This window comes from Suncus etruscus, chromosome 11 (assembly GCF_024139225.1).
Source record: "Suncus etruscus isolate mSunEtr1 chromosome 11, mSunEtr1.pri.cur, whole genome shotgun sequence".
NCBI classification, from domain to species: domain Eukaryota; kingdom Metazoa; phylum Chordata; class Mammalia; order Eulipotyphla; family Soricidae; genus Suncus; species Suncus etruscus.
In genome coordinates, this window is record NC_064858.1 from 91,078,637 (window position 1) to 91,097,688 (window position 19,052).

The 19,052-nt window shown below is 33.7% G+C and overlaps 1 protein-coding gene and 1 non-coding gene across 3 annotated transcripts in view; one reads left to right on the plus strand and one right to left on the minus strand.

Annotated features, from left to right (window-relative positions):
- TAFA2 (TAFA chemokine like family member 2) overlaps positions 1-19,052 on the minus strand; it is a 588,553-nt gene that overhangs the window by 341,260 nt on the left and 228,241 nt on the right. The gene's annotated exons all lie outside the window — the stretch shown is intronic.
- LOC126023158 (small nucleolar RNA SNORA51) lies at positions 15,422-15,554 on the plus strand. Its single transcript, XR_007500364.1, has one exon. It is a non-coding gene; the product is annotated as a small nucleolar RNA SNORA51 (small nucleolar RNA).

The window sequence follows — 19,052 nt, forward strand, 5'->3', positions numbered from 1 at the left end:
AAGCCATTATTTTTCCTATTTTATACCATATTTCCCAGCATGCAAAACATCTATGCAAAACCATATATCTGAATCTATAGTTTAAAAACTCATATGTATGTATATAGTTAAAAGCCAAAGAATTCCACTAAGCTTTGAACTAAACCTATTTGCCTCATCTGTGAAGCAGAGCTAAAATACCACATTTGTAAAATGCTTGACTGAATTCCCAGCACATAAATGCTAATAAAAATCATATTGTTTTTATAATTAAATGTTCTTGTCATTTTAGATGTATTCAGCTAGAATATGTAGAAACCTACAAAATCTATAAAAATATGAAGAAATATGTTGGTTGTAGTTTTTTAGTCCTCTCTGGTAGATTTTAAATAAAAGTGACTTAGTAGGGGACAGAGAGATAGTACAGTAGGTAAGCACTTGCCTTGTAGTCAGTTGACTGGGGTTTCATCACCAGCACCCCAAAAGCTCCCCCAAAGCCCTCTAGGATTGATTCAAGTATGGAGTCAGCACAAGTATGAGCACAGCTGGGTCTGACAAAAACAACAAGACAACAAAATGTGATTCAGCAGTCATAAGAGCAAATCTAAGCCTCTTTACATATTTCAGGAAATGGGGAATCATCCTTAAGTGTTCACTAACTATCCTATTGGTAAGTCTGGGACCAGAGCAATAGTACAGCTTATCTTGCATGCAGCCAATTCAGATTCTATCTTGGGCCTCCCAGAACCCCTTCCAGAGTGATTTCTGAGTGAGAGCCGATGTAAGCTTTGAGCACCATCTGGTCTGGCCCAAAAACAAAGAGTAAAAAATAATTCTGTGTATCTCCCAAAGGTAAATTTTTTAAATAAAATACTTTGTCCATAATAGATTTATTATTTGTATTACTTTTATTTCCTTGAGGTAAATATACCTATGGACACCAAGAACAGTACACCATGCATATCACCCTTCTCATACCTCTGAATTTCTAACAAAACAGACTATAAATACTTGTTAGTTTATTTATTTATGGGGGGAAAAGGTTGTCCAATAAAGATTAGAAACTCAGGGGCCACTTTTGATGATACTCAGCCTGAATCATGACCCCAATGGAAAACAGCTCCAACCTAAAGAAATAAATAAATAAATAAATAAATAAAGCACCTAAAATTTAATCTTCCCAATAACAATTAATCAGTATGTGTTTGAACCTATATAGTATTGCAAATTATTTCATAATAAATACACTCAGAAGAGGAGGGAAAAAGTCGTCTTTTCCCCCATCATTGGAAGGTTAGGGGGAAAATCACTTTAATCTAAACCCCTAATGGGATTTGTAGTTTGTAGGAAAGAAGGTAAGTATACTAGTGCTGTAGACAAACATCACCCTGAAATTTAACCAGAGTTCTGAGCCTCCATGCACACTTACACATCCTGCTGATTAAAATGCTAAAAATTAATTCCTTGCCCAAGAGGCATTCATAGTCCCATCTTTAAAATAAAGCATATTCATAATGGGAACATTTAGGTCATCTGCAGCTACTTTCATGTGAATTTACCCTATTATTAAGCATTTGTAGCTTAAAAATGAAGCCCCAGTAAATTCAGTAGCACAAGGCAGCTGGAAAAGGATTAGGTTATAAGTCTATAAATAAGGCAGAATTTTACTACATAAAAATTGCTGAGATAAATTTAAGCTTTGCAGCTAATAAAACTGTGGTGTTTACCGTTAAAAAACCAGCACACCTGAAATCTATGCCAGCTTCAACCCACCTACAAATCTCTACTCATAACATGTTAACAGGTTTGAACTAAGTAGCATCAAAAGGAACACAATTTTCCTGGTTAATATGTTTTAAATGTATATTAAACCAAAAAAAAAAAGGGACTTCCTGTCATTATTACCATTTGAAGCTATAGTAAGTCACAGTATATTTAAAATTCCAACATCTAACTCTTCATGTAAGCACTCCACCTAGAAATTAACCATGTACACACATCATCATCACCACACAGCAAGCTAGCTCTGTTGGACTTACTCTATTTTAAAGAATCATCCAACTCCTAAGGTGTGAATAATGAACTTCATTGTAAGTTGTACTGAGTCACTTAATGAACTGCAATAACATAAAATTACTTTTTAGCAGAAGTCAGGTTGTTTCATTTCATATTCTAACTTATTCACACAACTATTAAGTCTTCAGATCTTGACCATCTTCAGTTAGACATTTGGGAGATGTAATATGATAAATTAAATATGTAGTATGATATGGTAATAATATAAATTCACTTTAAATATGACATCAAAAAATAAAAATACAATTATGTTCTTTCAATGATAATCAAGTGCCAATAATTCCAATTTCATCAACCCTGGTGGTCTTATCAACATATACAGAATGGAAGTAACTAATCTTGGACATAGCTTTCATAAATGGTGTCTGAAACACAGTCGATGATCCTTAAATACTTGATATTTTATTCTTGACTGATAGCTTGGTTAGCAACTATAAAGCAAATTAACCAAATTCTTAAGATTCATAGTATTCCACTGAGTTCTATAAACACAAATTAAAAGTTGAAAGACTATTACATAAAAAATCTTTAATATGTTAGGTCAGAAAATTAAAAAAAATATCCTCAAGGTTACTGTGTACATTTAGCACATAAATTTGGGAAAATTTCACAGTAAGATGCCAATATTCAAACCCCAGCCAACAGTTTATAACCAATGCTGCTTAATCTTTTGTGTTTGCAATCTATAAACCATTTAAAATTATTTTATTATACATATACTTTTCATCTTGGTTACTACACTTACGTATACATAAAGTAACTATACATAAAGTAACATATTCAACTAGCATACATTTTAAACAGAATAATTACATATCAAGCACTAGTCCATATAAATTCCCAGATAAACTGGTAACTCTGGTGAAGAGCCAGATTTTGGAAACCAACCGCTTAATCTAGTTTCCAAATATTGTATCAAAGGCTATGCCAAATTAATTCTGATAATCATGAAGATGATCTATTACATATTTCTTTTTGTCACATACTCAATCTGTAAAAGTTAGCAATTACTTTCAAAATTAAATAAGTCTACATCATAAAATATTTTTCAGGTACCTCTTTTAGCCTTTCATATAAACCCTCTTTGCTCTTCTATATTAGATAATAGGTCTTCATGAGCATGAAACAGTTATCATAACCTCACTTCTCACATCTTGGATGATGAGTTTGCCAATGGACCTTTGATTTATTTGCTGGGGATAATCACATAGAGATATAATAGTTCTTGATTAGCTAGCCTGATATAATAAAAAAAACGCCTAGAAAAAAATGACTCATAGTATTTGGAATAAATCAATTTTCAACTATGTATGAAAATATTATCAACATCAGAAATATTTATTATTTTCCTTTACAATATATAGTTTACAGATGCAAGTTATATAGTGATAAATATTACAGCTAGGTCTCACTCATAATTGGTAATGAAATTGAAGGGTTACTATCTTGCATTGAGTTCCTTTTCTTTAAAGATCTGGTAGTGGAACATCAATTCCTATAATCAGATAATAATTGCGATGGGGGAAGGGACAAATAAAAGAGTAGTGATCAATTTAAGCTGATAGATCACCACAGTTATAAAACAAAGTTAAATTTAAGACAGAAAGTAGAAAAGTAGTTCGCTAGGGCTGAAGAGAGAGGAGAATAGGAAGATACTCTAGTATTAGTTTGGGAGGATGAAATAATTAGAGAAATAATTAGAGATAGATAGTGGTGATAGTTACACAACATTTAGGATTAGTTAATGCCACTGAATTTTACATTTAAAGTTATTAAAGATGACAAGGCCAAGAGATAGTACAAGTACCTGTGCCAAACCCAGTCTAATCCTGGTACCATTTGGTCACCTGAGAATCACTGAGTGCAGTAACAGAGGAAATGGTACCCCAGGTAATCCCTGAAACTACAGAGTCCTCACAGCACTATCTCTTCAGTCCCTCACCAAGGTCAATAATTGTCAAGAGCCCTCCAGGTCTCCTGAGCACATCCTAGGAATTCGTTGTCCTCTACACGTGCACACACACACACACACACACACACACACACACACACACACCCTCAAAAATAAAGTTAAGATGGAAAGTATCATGTTTTGTTTCTATATTTTAACATAAAAAACAAAATACACACATGTCGTAACTCACCCCAGTTTTATTTTTTTAACAAACTAATAGAATATAATTCATTAGGCACCTATGTACAGAGCAGTTAATCCTAAAGCCATTACTGATCTTTACACAGTGGAGAAAGGAAATGCATCAAGAGCACAATGCCCAGTGAAAGAAAGACAATCCCATTTGATTGTGACACATCATTTTCTGACTGGCAAGAAATCTCAAGGATACTGACAGTTCATTTCGGACTCAGATTCCTTTCTGGAAAGTTCACCAGAGCTGGAATATGAGGTGATTTTTCTGGTTGATTTAATTTTCTGACCTCTAAATCAGAAGAGATTTTTACCCTTCAAGTGAAAAAAAAAAGCCTTCTTTAAAAAATAAAGTGTAGAACACAACCATTATTTCTGGGTGAATTTGGGAAATATTGACATAGTTAACTGGAAAACGTTAATTTAGGTTGAATATTATTATTGTTTTCAAGCTCATCTTCACATAGGCACAAATTCCCCCCCCCTTTTTCTTTCTTTTTTTTCCTTTCTCCTTTTCTTCAAACAGAACCACTAACTTGAATCATCTTGTTCTGCCTCTCAAACTGAGGGGAAAATAATGGAGGTTACCAAGACCAAACAGTCATATGAACATTGAGTAGAAATAAAAAATGATCAGACTTAGGTACCAAATCCAAAGCCAACGACAACAGAATCAATACCCTATCTACAACCAGTGACACAGAGGGGACCACTTACACTAGCAGCCCAGGGAGCAAATGAGAAGAATATGGGATGCATGCTGGGAATGAGGGGGAAGAGAGAAGACAACATTGGTGGTGGGAATGCCCTGATTCAATGTCTCCATAAATTTTCTTGTGAATGATTTGTAATCCACTTTGGTCAAAATAAAAATATTTATTAAAAAAGATTTAGGTGATATTTATGTGTGTGTGTGTGTGTGTTTAAACAAAACTAAATAAAGAGGAAAAATGTAGGGTCAGAGAGATAGCTCATAAAGTAAAAGCATGTGTTTTGTATTTAGGATTGGCTTTGACCCCAGAACTTCACTGTATCCCAAGCACTGCCAGAAGTGACCCTGATTGCCAAACAGGAAGTATCCCATGAGCACTGTCAAGTATACCCCAAAAGAAGAACAATAATATATGCATGTAATATTGTAAAAATATAAAATGCTATGACAACAATCCTCTAAATTCTCAGAATCCACCATCCTGAAAAGATCATTCATTTGGAAAGAGAACCCAGAAACAATATCATTGCCACGCTAGTCATGTAGTCAACAATATTTATTATTCTGTGTTCAAGGTACTAGAAGATGATACAAAAGAAAAAGTCTCATTCTTTGCCCTTCAGGAGCTCATAATAGGAAAGATGATTTGTGCCATATATTTTGGCCATAGGAGTTGGAATACAATCATGAAAAAAGCACAGGCTCTGGAGTGAGACAGATCAGTGATGTAATCCCCAACTCTGCAAAATTTTAGCTATGTGACATTAATAGCAATAGCTAAATTCCAGAGGGTTCACTACATCGTGGGAAGGCTGGTCAATAATCTATTCTGTTAATTATTACAAAATCTACAAGGTCACTATCTTAATTTCACATAAACTCGTGTTATTTCATTTTGAGTCTTCATTTCCCTTAAGGAAAAGAAGGATTAAAACCAACTTCCTATCACAGGTTTGTAAGTTAGAGTTAGTGCATAAAAATCAATTAAGATATAGTAGGATATCAATGAGTAGATACTGATACTATCATTCAATTGTTAGATGTTTATAGAAATAGCTCATATTTAGAAAAGTTGCTCCAAGGAAATATTTTGGAAATTAATACCTTTATATAGATATATATAGATATAGATATAGATATAGATATAGATATAGATAGATAGATAGATAGATAGATAGATAGATAGATAGATAGATAGATAGATAGATAGATAGATAGATAGATAGATAGATAGATACTGTTAAAACTACTTATAAAGGTAATTTAACTCAGCAGATGATTTTATTCAGAAATGTGACACATTTTATGCCACTAGGAAGTTTCTAATCCAGGAATCTATAACAAAATATTTCCTATCTTAAATTAAAGTATCTTATTTATGGCCTTGGTAGTAAAGTTTGAAAACATTCTATTACATTGTTCAACGCTATTTTATTCTGAAATTTTTAGAATTTTCCTGTGAAATATAGCTTTGTACTAGTTAAATATTATACAAATTCACTTCAACATGGCTAGTCTGGTTAGCATGGTTAGTCATGGCTAGCATGGTTTTAAATATGAATATAATTTATATTTATAAACACCTATACCCCGTGAACTCATACACAGCCATTTCCAATTATTGATATGCAATTCTCCCAATAAATCAGAACAATCAGCATTCAGATATTTGTTTCTAATTCTCAAAACAACAATTCAAACTCACTACCTTTGTAATTACTAGTTTAAATGAAATAAATAATCAATAACCGGGGAAATTCTTATTCGTCTCACACGGCAATGTGCTTTCACATCCTACTGAGATTTCCCAAGATATTTATAGCAAAATCTATTCAGAACACTAATCTCAATTGGAAATCTTATAGTGTAGGGGAATGTGGGAAATTTCCCCAGGGAAATAGAGAACTATAAAGTACTCAGAATATCTTCAACAAATAAGTATGAAGCATTTATAATATGTATAAATTTATAAATGAATATCTGACATTATCATTACTGCACATTACAAAATGTATCCTCTCTTTTAGATAAATTGCGATTTAAATCACTGAACTAGTGTAATCATTAAATCTCCTTTTATTTTACCATGAAATATTTAGTACTACACTGTCCTTTTTATATTTCTTTGCAAGAACAACAGTGCATATATGGGGTAAATGATATCAACATTTACCAACTGAAAAACTTTTTTAACTCAGCAGTCATTTTTTTTACCCAGAGCAAAAAGCTTTAAAAATATTTTAATACATCTGAAGATTTTGATTCAACTAAGCTTGAAATTAAGTCATAAAACTGAAGCTTTATGCCACATATAATGCTTTTTGTCCTCGAGTTTCCATTTACTTATTTTCATTTTCTTGAGAATGTATTGTTATTCTATTTTAATTGTATTCATTTCTCTGTTGAATACTGAGGCTACGTCATTATAAATAATGAAAGATAGCCTCTTCGTTGCAGGTTAAATTGATGCCAAGATTCTCAGTAGAAATTGAGGGTTTGACTTTTTATGAAAACATCTCAATTTACAAAGTTGTAACCAATTACCAATACTTAGTACTATACCAGCACTAGGCATATAAATATGATTTCAGGGTACAGTGAGAAAGAGTAGGGCAAAGAATCAAAATACAAGTTTTTTAAGCAGTCTTTCTTTTTCTTTTTCTTTTTTTTTTTTTTTTTTTTTTTTTTTTGGTTTTTGAGGCCACACCCGTTTGATGCTCAGGGGTTACTCCTGGCTAAGCGCTCAGAAATTGCTCCTGGCTTGGTGGGACCATATGGGACACCGGGCGATGGAACCGCGCGGTCCTTCCTTGGCTAGCGCTTGCAAGACAGACACCTTACCTCTAGCGCCACCTCACCAGCCCCATGAATCAAAATACAAGTATTTTTTTTACATGGGCCTCAAATGGAGAATTTTTTTTCCTTTTTAATGGATCTTAAGAATATTAGCTCATTTAGTATCTAAAAATTATACTTGGCATTCAAATTTGGTGCTCATGAATATCATTTTATTGGAACACAGACTGTTTTAGGGCTACAATAGTAAGGCTGATAGCTGTGACAGTGTGTGGTCACAAAACCCTGGATAACGGGAAACAAAACAAAGTTAATTATGGAGAAAACAAGGAAGCAGATCTATAAGTTTTAGTATGAGACGTGCTAGGAACAAAAGAGACATATTATAAGGGATAAGCCATTGCCTTGCACATGGCTGATCAGATGGTTCCAATGCAGATGGTTCCTGGAGCATCACAGAGCATGAATCCTGAGCTCACACAGAACCAGGAGCAATCCCTTGAGCACTACCAGGTGTGGTCCCTCTCCAAAAATATAAAATAGAAATATTGGGGGAGAAAATTATCTCAGAAACTGCAGTGACATAGTAGAGCTATATCCAAATGTTCTCTCAATAAAATCACAAAAATAACAATTAGGTTGATACTTAGTATTGCCATGTATACTAGCTACTGCAGCTTCTTAATCTGTGTTAACGCATTCATCACTCATAATGGATGCAGTTAACTGTTGCTGACCTGGGGTTATGAAACTGGAGATATAAAATCATTAAGTAATCATACTTAATGAATCTTTTCTATATAAAAAACATTGCCTAGTGTTAAAACACCATTTTATGTTTTGGGCTCAATATTTGAACAGTCTTAGCATTACTATACTAGCTTTGACAAGCAAGACAGGTAGTTGAGAAATCATTCATTCATCCAGACATCCATAATACAAGGTGTCTATCAGGTAGCAGGACCTGAGCTGGCATGACAATCGTATACATTAGCAAGCTGTTTCCCATTCCCAGAGGTTCTGACTATTGAATGAATGAACAAAGCAAAAACATCAAATATCCCAGACACACTTCTGACCCTTCCCAAAACAGTTCTTCCATCAATTTTGGATTATACTCTTGGATACACCTAATCCTTGAATCCTCCTTATTAAAGTCTCCACCACCTAAGTGGTTTTTGTTTTTGTTTATTGTGACTTTCTGGTATGGAAAAAAAGGTAGGAATAAAAAAGAAATAGAGAATTAATGAGCATTGGTGATGAGAATTAAGCTAAGAAAGAAAACAGTATTTCACAATATTGTCGATCTCTTTATGTACAGCAAAACTTTTGAACTACCAAAGAATTGTTACTTGGAAAAACTAGTTTAAGAAGAGAGGGAAAAGATTTTATGAGAGGAAAGGGAAACAATTTGGTACAGACAAGTAGTAAATTTATTTTAGTGATATGCATTATTTCCTTCCATTATTAAAAATGCTTCATACCTCTAAATATTTTGCCTCTATTAAATCAATTTGCTTTTGAGTTTACATTCAATTTTATAATTGTATCTTTAGCAAGGATACAGGCTGTGGTATATTTTATAGGTTTAATTGCTTTATTAGAAAATTATATAAAATTGAATGACAAAGAAATTATTATTTTATTGGAACATCTGAATACAGTAGAATATTTATAAGACTATACATATATTCACTATAAGCAGATACTTTGATTTTGTAATGAAAGCTAAATTATATAGGAATTTTTTCTGAATTTCTTGCTGCAGTCTACATTTGAGACTGAATAGGAAACACTAAGAGAGAATGGCATCATTTTGTTTTTCTGTACTTTTTCAATTCACCTGAGACGATAGCTTTTACCAGTACATCCACTCTTTACAATTTGAACTTGATCTGCTGTCAAAGAGAAAGAGAGAAAAGGGTGGGGTTTTTTTATTGGGGGAGAGAAAACCAGAAGTCTCGCCCTCAAACTTGCCACCCACATTTCTCTCAATTTTTCTTTTTCACAGTATGTTGTCATCTTTTTCATCAGAGGAAAGCTAATGTCAGTTATCTTGTAAGAAGTTTGATAGAAAGAAGAGTTAAATAGACATTTGCTAAGACTATGAAAAGTCAAAAGTGTTGATTAATTCCAAAGTGTCTTTTGTGTCTAAATTAAGTGTTCCACAATATCAGGATCAGATGTCTTGGAGAGACACTTTGTTCTTATTTTTGTAGCATGCAACTGATGTGGAGATATTATCTTCATCAAGCAGATTCATCCTCTCCCCACCACCCTCCACCATGTTGCCGTATGTAATAATTTGCTGAATTAAAAGTCAAATAAAAGGTTCATGATCTGTATGGTCTCCAGAGCTCTCTGCATCAACTTTGATCTTCTCTACTACTAGAAATACAGCCTTCCAAAGCTTAACAGCATAAAAAGCATGACTGAATTCTGTTGCTAAAAAAGAAATACTCGTGTGGAGTTAGACAAATAATTGTCTAGATAGAAATATGGATTTCACCATGCATAACTTCTAAAATGACTTTGTGATAGTGTTCAAGGTGCCTATTTCCTGATTAGTCCCAACCTCTGCAGATTGTTTTTTTACTTCAGAGCTATATTAAATTAATGTCCCATATGAGAAACCATTCTAGTGTCTACATAATGACAAACTAATATTTACAGCCTTCTCTCATAAGGCATAAATCAATGTTATTCTGAGCCTTTTTTTTTTTTGGTTGTAGGAAGCAGTTTCTACATTAAAGGTAACATCCATATTCAATCAGAGCAGGAAAAAATTTAGCCAGAATATTTTATTGCTGTTGTTTCGCTATTGCTATCATAAATATAAAGATTTGTTTAACTTGGTTTGTATTGCACTTAGTAGATTGTAAATATCATTGTGTTTTTAAGGCATCCAATAATGAAAAATAAATTTCTCTAGGGTGGAATCTGTAATCTAATATAAATTTAAGCTTTTAACATTTATTTTTAAAAATTAGTTGTTCCATTTTAATTCCAATGCAATCAAAAGTTTTGACATAAAAACCTGAAAATATTGAGCATATACTCTATATGTCACAGAAAAGGCCATCATAAATTATATTTTAAAGTATCTGACATTATATATTATGATGTCAGGTTTCCAACCCTGCTTTATATAGAGAAATAAATATCATATATATCTCACTAATGTAGGAAGTCAATTAAAAAGGGTCACTCCAGAATTTATATTTCAATAGATAGAAAAGACAAAACTATTACCAATATGATATACTACAAAATTTTATACATATTATAAATTTGAGGGGTTGTTTGTTTATTTTAGGGACACAGCTAGTAGTGCTTAGGGGCTAATCCTGGTTCAGTGCTCAGTAATGACCCTACCATATGCAGGAACTATCTGCAGTACTTGACATTTAAAACAGTCTAAGTAATTGGGAGCATACCAAGGTTAAGTGTCTTACCTCCTGTACTATACCCAAAACCCACATCTTGTACAATCTTCTTTTTAGTTAAACATAAACAATAAGCGTGAAAACTATGAATCAATATTAGCCTACTAAATTTGTATCACCCTCTAAATCATTGTAAAATTGGAAGGTTGCTTAGGTGCTCCATTTGTGTGCTTCCTTTTGTCAACTTGCTTCAGACTCTACCTGTGTAACCTGGTGTTAGCCAATCAGGGAAGGCACAGAAAAAAGGAGGAAGGAAGGAAATTTGTACACATCGTTAACTAAGTTTCTCATCCCTATGTACTGAAGTGGACCATGACATATTTGTTTCTTTCTTAATGTCAATGTCCTCAATGTATGCTAAACCTAGAAAGATCACTTGTCATTAGAGCAAGCTGATATGCTTATTGATCATATTTTCTCTATGCAGCTAGACTTGACTTTTTATGTCACGTGTTTTTCTGACAAAGTCTTGATTTTTCTAATAGCTGCTAGATAATAGTCATTTTTCCCAACTTTGTTTTTCCGAGTCTAGGAAATGGCCTAGGTTTAGAATTTGCTAAGTAATTTCATTGTTTAGCTCATTCTCAGAATCTTCCAATTTTATCAAAGCCTTCCATTTAGGAAAGTATTCCAAATTGTGTTCAATCTTTTGGGAACTTCAAGCTGAAAGACAATATAGTAAAGAAGGGAAATCATTTAGAATTATAAATTTGCATTTAAACACTTGACCATGCTACACACTTATATGTCAATATCAAACAGTATAAGATAAATCAGACACAGCTTGAAATTATAGTACTAACTTATCTGATTTTATAATTTTAGGTTTTTTCTTAAAAAAAAAAAAACAATAGCTCAGAGACATTTCTATTTAGGAAATTCTCTTCTGTTTTTGAATAGTACTCCCTTGGTTCACAAAATGACATAGTGCTTTTAAGCACTATTTCTACAATAACTATTTCTAATTTTTAAATTTAGCTAAACAGCATCTGACACACACATACATATAACTATAAAATTAGACAAACCACTGAACTGAAAGAAGACTAATTTAAAATATGTAAATGAAATTTATCTAGGTTGGACAAAGAACATGCAATATAACTTTCTATTCTGGACAGCATTTTGTGTAGTTGCTTAAATCAAAATTAGCATGTGGCACATAGCCTTTTGGCACAATTCTAAACACAGAAAAGATTCTAAGAGGATAATATTTACACTCAAATAAGTAAATTGAAATGCTGTTTATGGGATAACAAAGTAAGAATGGAGAAAATTAAGCTATTATTTAGAGAAAATTATCTGAATTTAAAATTTCTAAGAAAGTCAAATTTATTTCAACTAGGAATAATGAAAGCATTCAGCTTCTTCATACCAACTATTATTGGCATTATATATCCTTCTTAGGACTTTTCAGGTGAAAATTGTAAGTAAATTTTTCTTGCATATAACATCAGTACTATCATATTTTATGGACAGAAAACATAGCCCCATCGTCCCCCAAAATGATGCATATATGCCACTTTCGCACCTTCCATGCCTGGTTTGAAGTGTATTTTTGTATTCTATATCCTCTATGTGGCAGGTGTTATTTTGATTTTAGAAATAAAGAAGTGAACTATGCAATGGTTAATTTATCCACTTATCAAGAGTGAAAAACAGTAAAGCAAAGATCATAATATAACTATCTATGAGATAGTATTCATGAGATCAATACCCATACTTTAAGGTTTTACCATCAGCAAGATGCTTTTGAAAATCACAAGAATAGTTCAGGAATTCCTAGTTGCAGTAGGTTAGGAATCTTCTGCCCCTGTATTATCTAAACTAAGCCATCTTTTTCTAATCTTGAAGGTCTTTAAAACTCTAATACAGCAATTCACTTCCAAACTCATCTACAAAAACCTGTTCTGTTGTCAGACTAGTTGGATTCAAATCTCATGAGACTATATCATGGTCGGAAAAAATTAATTTCCTTTGTGTATTCATTTTCATGAGAAAATTCTTAAAACATTTCTCTACTAAGGTAGTATTATATCAAGTTCTCAAGGAATACAAAAAGTAACAGAAATGTTCATACTTTCTTACTCTGAATGTATTTATTTAGGCCACTAAAAGGCCAGAACCTAGCTTAAAAAGTTGAGCTAGCTTTAAGAATATAATCTATCTACCAAGAGCTAGTAGACAAGGAAGGGCAAGGAAATAGTTCATTTGCTTCTTCACAATTGGAATCCCATTTTTATTATTTTGTTTTGTTTTGTTTGGGGGGGGGGGTGGAGCATATTCATAGATATTCAGTAGTTATATCCAGTTCACTAATGGGGTTGCTCCTGGAGGTGCTCCAGGGAACCCCTACTGTGCCAGGGCTCAAATCTGGGCACTATGAGCTCTCTCCCTGAACCTCTATGTTTAAACTCTGAATCTTATGTCTTTATTTGCAGCAATGGAGAAAGGCGGTAAATCTCTGATGAAAGCAATGATCCCATCTAAGATTCAAGGCAAAGACATCAATGAAATAATTCTGGGACACCCACTTAGCTTGTAGTAAGAGTCATGAAAGTCTAAAACATATGTTGATACAGCATAAAAGAAAAGTTTTTGGAGAATCAAAAGACTCTATCTCCACTTAAAAGTAAGCTTAACACAGTTGTGTACACACAGCTCATTTCCCTAAATTCCCCCTATAAACTATTGCTTTAATCATAACAGAAGGTTCTCAAAGCTCCTGACAGCCAGCAGTAGCAGAGTTGACTACAGGCTGACTGGCCACCTGTTGCGAGGTAGGAGCCAAGAACAAATGTGAGCAAAATTGACTTTATTTATCAAGCAAGAAAAGGGACATCTGCTACAACGGCCAGTACAACCCCAAAGGACAAACTATAAATCAGTTTATAGGAACTTTCCAGTTTCCTGTTTATTCTCTTCACTCTTCCCTCAAATCTAAATGCAGGAGTCTCTGCTAGCTACTATCTGTACTATGATAACAATATGCTGTGAAAAACACAATTATTTTCTTCTTTAAAGCATAAAACATTAATTTAGTGTGCAAACTTGATAGAAATGCATTAGAAAAACGTATTTAAATGGTATTTTAAGTATAATATACTAAACATTAAAATATTTTAAAGTTCATGTGCTTAGGTTATTGTTGTTTTGGAGTCATACCTAGCAGTGTCAGGGGCTACCCCCAATTCTGTATTCAGGGGTCACTCTCTGGGAATGATCAGAAGACCATGCAATGACAAGAATGAAACCTTAGCTATAGCCAGCAGAGCTACCTTCTTAACCTCTATTTAATTTTTTAAAAGTAAGTAATAGATTTAAAAAATATTTTAACCTCTATCTAAAACTAACTTGTTTTAGATAATCATTTAATCTTTTGATTCCATCAAAATAGACCAGCTATTTCAAACCATTTGGTCAGGCTTTGTAATTTGTAAGGGAAATATCCAGTGACTGCATTATTATCCTCTGGTAATATGACAGGAAAGAGGATGTGATCATCATTATGAAATAACTGGCAAGCATATGATGTGCTGAACAGATTTACCTTAATGTTATCTTTGTAAAATCAAACCATGCTCATTAAGGCGGTTTTGTCCTAGCCATTTTTTTTTTCAGATAAATTTTATCTGTAAGGTTAGTAAATTCACCTCAGTCATACAGCTAAGAATTAGTAACTGGTCTTCTGCTTCTGCCAATTCTGGAAAGCTATGCATTATGTACTTCCCAAGTTCCGTGCCTGAAAGACTAAAATTTATTTTAAAAAAGAATGATGTCTTAATAGTAGATAATATGACAGAACATCTTGAGTTAACAGAATTGTTCAGTGCCCCTATTGCCTCCTCCTCCTCTCCACTGCCAAAAACTAAAACAAAAGTATAGCCTAGACAAAAAATTGACTATAAAGGCAAGATAAATGGAATAACCTTGTACTTTGATATCACTTCATTAGTTAAATATAGGTCAATATTTCTCTGTAGGTGCAATGAACCCAGAAGTGTTTTTTACATGCACATTCTCATTCTCACACACTAGCTCTCTCTCCTTCTCCCCCACCCTCTACTTTCTCTACACCTACCACCACCCTCAGACAATTATGTAGCTAGCACTCTACAGAATCAGGATGGCATAGCAGCAGCATTAAAGTAATATTTGAAAAAATGATAATACTTTTAAAAAGTAATGTTGGAATTAATATAAACTACTGCTTTTAAAATCACATTTTAAAAAATAAAAAAAAAAAGAAAAGGAAAGAAAAGATAAGGCCTCCCAATTCTTACCACAGGCTGTGTTCTTTACACTGACTGTATGGAAAGAGGAGGTACAGTAAATGCAGCCCGTATACACCTCAACCCAGGCCCTTTGCTTGGTCTGTATTGTGAATTGGGGGACAAAAGAAATAAAGTCACATTTACTTCAGACCAATGTCTGATCTGTTCCCTTGTGTAAATGATTTTTTGGGCAGGGAAAATAACTCAAAAAATTGGACACATACTTTGTATGCAGGAAGCCTAGGTACAAATGCTTCAGAGAGTAATACCTGAGCAAGAAACAAAGAGTAGCCCTAGCACTGCCTGAGGTGGCCCAAAATCACAAATATTCAAAACCAAATAAGGAGCAAGTCAGATAATCATTCATAATATCACTGACATGTATCTTCTTAACATATTGGCACATAATTTAACCTATAGGAAGAATTCACGCTTTCTACTCTTTTACGCTCTTATTTTCACCACTCTACTCCTTCAGAAAAAGAGCACAGGTAGGATCAAAGATATACTATAATCTTTGTGGACCCAAAGATTGTGGTAAAAATATCATGTATGAAACAGAAGCTAAAAAGTGGTAGTAATTATTGGAAATAAAATCTTTGGGGAGAGCAAAACTGTTTTTGAGGTTGAAAGATAGAACATGAATCATGGAAAAGTGGGCTATTGGGAATGAAAAAGCAAAGGCACTAGGAAGAACAACTACTTCCACATTTAAGTAGCCAATAATTTAGAAGGTTTAGTGTGTGAAAGTGAATCACAAAAAAAGGCATTCTGTGTTAGAAGGCAAAGGGAACAAATAAGATTAATTTAAAATTTAAGAGGAGGTAGGAAAGTAGCATCAAAACAGCAATAAAAACAAGAAATTTGCTTCTCCAAGACACAAGCATAGACACGGGAGGCAAATATACACCCAAAGCAGGCCTGTAGTGAAGGCAGTAACCTATAGAGACGACAAAGGGAGGACAAAGAGACAAAGACAAAGAAAATAAAAGAAAAATTTAGAGAAAGTTCTAAAATTGCAGATGTTGATGATACAGACCAGGAGCTCTAAATGTGAAATTTACTATAGACCCGGAATTTTAAAAATAAGAGAGCAGAGGCTGAAATAATTAGATATAAAATGTGGCCCAGAAAATTCAAACTTCTTGGTGTAACTAATGTCAGTTCAAAAACAAGAGTTTGACCCATTAAATTCATGATAGAAGGCAAAGATGAAGCCCCAAGTACTGAATACTAAATGTAAATTTTAGGAGCAATCCCTTCACCCATGGGTATGCCAGTAAAAGCACTGAGGAGGAAGAGACTTAGTCTAGGACTCCAGATGGGCATCAAGTCCTAACAGTGACTAATATATTATCATTATTCCCATTTTAATCATGATAAATAGAGTTAAATCTACTCTGTCTTAAAGCTTCAGGAAAAAAATATTATAGATGATAAAAAAAAAACAATGAATGTTGTTTGCTTTAGGGAAAAAGGCTCTGTACCTGCAGGTAGAGGTCACAGATTATGAAGTGGCCCTGATATTTATCAGCAGCCAAGACTTTCTTGACTAAATAGAGCAATCTCAGGCATTCTTTCACTCATTCATTGATTCCTAAATAATGCTTTCTACTACTGAACCACTGAACCTCATCCTTGATATATAAAAAGGTATTTAGGGTCAATCAACATCACAGAAATTTACAATGAGTATACAATTTTATATCTATAGACTACATAATATACTTTATAGTACAAATTTCTCTTTTAACTAAAAAATATTCATGTTTCAGAATAACACCCTTTCTGTTAATATATAGTTTATAACATTTGATGCATAATTTGGCTAACCTATTTTGTCAGTCTTATTTTTTAGTACATTTAATAGTTTCAGGATGTTTATTTAGGTCAACTTAATTTCTTTGTGTGTGTGTGTGTGTGTGTGTGTGTGTGTGTGTGTGTGTGTTTTGGGGGGGGGGTCACACCCAGCAGTGCTCAGGGGTTACTCCTGGCTCCATGCTCAGAAATTGCTCCTGGCAGGCACGGGGGACCATATGGGATGCCAGGATTCGAATGGATGTCCTTCTGCATGAAAGGCAAATGCCTTACCTCCATGCTATCTCTCCGGCCCATTAATTCCGTATATGATAAGTCAAATATATTTATTTTAGTAGAAAAATAATATAAGTAAATAAAAATTGATTTATTTTTGTTTGTTTGTTTTGGGCCACACCCATTTGATGCTCAGGGTTTACTCCTGGCTAAGCTCAGAAATTGCCCCTGGCTTGGGGGGACCATATGGGATGCCAGGGGATCGAACTGCAGTCCTTCCTTGGCTAGCGCTTGCAAGGCAGACACCTTACCTCTAGCACCACCTCACTGGTCCCATAAATGATTTGTTAACATTACAAAATGTTAAATGTCTTCTATTGTGAGATTGGGAAAATATGGCCCATAATGTAAATAACAGTAAAAAGTTGGCTGAAAGCATGCTCAAAAATCAGTTGGAAATAGTACCAACATAGAAATGCAAAGCAAATATCATTCCAAGAGATGAATATTGAATGAGATGGCACAAACATTCCAGTTGGTAATTTTGTCCAAAAAATAATTTTGGATATGTGAGCAGAAATATATAACTATGATTAGGAAAAAGATGTAAAACAGAACTCAATCCAGTGTATGTCCTTTCACAACTTCTTTCAACTCAAATTTCTTTCCTGAAATCTAGTAATACAAATTGGCAGTGATACACGATGCACTTCAGATTTAATTAAACTTTTAAAATGATTTAATCAAACACTGCCAATTCTCTGACAACAGTTCTTAGAACTATTTTGCAAATAAAATATACATGAAAGAAGAGTAAAAGGCCTATGGTTGTATTAATAAATGTAAACAGAATAGCAATTTCAATATAATACCCGTCTGACCAATATAGAGAAGAGTTTATAGCCTCAGGACCCCTCATATGATAAGTAATGTTAATCCTATTATTATCTATCTTGGAATTCTATAGTAATCTTTTTTTTTTTATTTTTGCAGGGGTATTGCAATATTTTGAGCATGTGGAGCTTGGCTTGGTTGTAAAGGTTTGACATTTTCGTGCTTAATCCTAAAGACAAAGTGCTGTTCAGATCAACAAAACTGCCCCATAAGTATTCAGGAGTACATTACTTTAGTAGGCTTTGTACATTTAAACTAACTCACTCACTCACTCTCTCTCCTATCTGCCTATCGTAATTTTTTAACTCATATAAGGCTTCTCGCCATAGTAAGAGAAAATTCCAAGATCTCTATTTCTTTTAACAAAGTTAAAACAACATTCTCAGAATTAAAACTGTTGGTCGATGCTCTGGCTCCAGAGCCGAGGTGATCAAGATTTTGTTTTTCCTACTGCCCCCATTTCAGGAAACAAATACCAATCAAAATGCCTCTGGAATCCTACCTGCCTTAATATAGAAAACAGAAAGGTACTACTATCTCCTTGGTATCCCCTTGAATTTATCCAGCCTTCCCAGGGAACAGCATCTCCCACTTCAGGATTAGTTTGTTGAAGGAGAGGGGTAATTTACTTGTGGTGCTAGGAGTTTATTTACTCCTGGTTCTGCACTCAGGAATCATTCCTGGCAAATTCAGAA